This window comes from Sinocyclocheilus grahami, unplaced genomic scaffold, assembly GCF_001515645.1.
Source record: "Sinocyclocheilus grahami isolate Dianchi unplaced genomic scaffold, SAMN03320097.WGS_v1.1 scaffold45533.1, whole genome shotgun sequence".
In the NCBI taxonomy this organism is placed as follows: Eukaryota; Metazoa; Chordata; class Actinopteri; order Cypriniformes; family Cyprinidae; genus Sinocyclocheilus; species Sinocyclocheilus grahami.
The window spans coordinates 1-1,079 of record NW_015524928.1 but is presented as its reverse complement, the minus strand read 5'-3'; the positions used below and the strand labels follow the sequence as shown (position 1 = coordinate 1,079).

The following is a 1,079-nucleotide window of genomic DNA, read 5'->3' as shown; positions in this document are numbered from 1 at the left end:
TTATATTCAACACTTCTGATGCATTGTTTATTCCCTGAAATCCACTTCTTGAACGTTATTCAAATTTTCTTGCACCAAAACCCTTAGATATCTGAAAGTGGTGTTGCACCTCTGTTATGATTGACTATATTGTACACTGAAATATTTCATGTAAAATACCTCTTTTCTTTCATCTTATATCCCTTTTCAAATTCATGAATTTCATGGAAAATCATGCAACATTTTTCATATTTGTGGAAGTATCTGTTAATACATATATTGAAAGTTGCATTAGTCATGTGACTTACAGGCTCACACTTCTCCGAGCAGTTGGCAGTGGTGACCTCCATGGCGTAGAACCCGGTGCTGGGGTCTTTATGTGTGAGGCACTGAACGGTGTAACACAGTTCCCCCTCAAAATATTGCACCATAGACTGGCCCGGGTTCAATATCGTTACGCCCTGAAACAGACACACTTCTGCCTTCTCTACACACACATACACACAGAGACACATAAACAAGCATTTGCATTTCAGTTTCACTGAATAGTGTGGCATTTGGAGTGTGTTAGTGTTTGTACGAGTCTTACTGCAGTGATACAGTGGGCATCCACACGGGCCGCCGGGGTCTGGTTCCTCCACTCTCATTTCACCCTTTAACACAAAGGTCACGGTATAACACTGTGGTTACAGGAGAATTCACTATGGCAACAAAATGCACTATATATACACAGTATTCACACACAGAATACATTTTAAAACACTTACCGCAGTGCAGACAGGAAGTGTAAAGTTGTGACACTGACATTCTAAAAACAACAAATGTTACAAATGAAACTGTAAGTATATTTAAAAAACAATACTTATATGACAATACAATGGTAAAGTGATGGCATTGCATGGGCCTTTGATTCATAAACTACCATTTAAAAGTATGGGGTGGGTAAAATGTTTAAATTTTTTTGCTCACCAAGGCTGCATTTATTTCTCAAAACAGTAATATAGTGAAATATTATTATTGTTTTCTATTGTAATATATTTCAAAATGTAATTTATTCCTGTGATGCAACGCTGAAATTTCAGCATCATTACTCCAGTCTT

At 37.2% G+C, this 1,079-nt stretch overlaps 1 long non-coding RNA gene across 1 annotated transcript; it reads right to left on the bottom strand.

Moving 5' to 3' along the window:
- Nucleotides 1–305: 305 nt before the first annotated feature.
- LOC107580802 (uncharacterized) lies at nucleotides 306–788 on the bottom strand. Its single transcript, XR_001608710.1, has 3 exons — nucleotides 747–788; nucleotides 569–632; nucleotides 306–466 (listed from the first exon to the last, which is right to left on the bottom strand). It is a non-coding gene; the product is annotated as an uncharacterized lncRNA (long non-coding RNA).
- Between the last annotated feature and the right edge of the window lie 291 nt (nucleotides 789–1,079).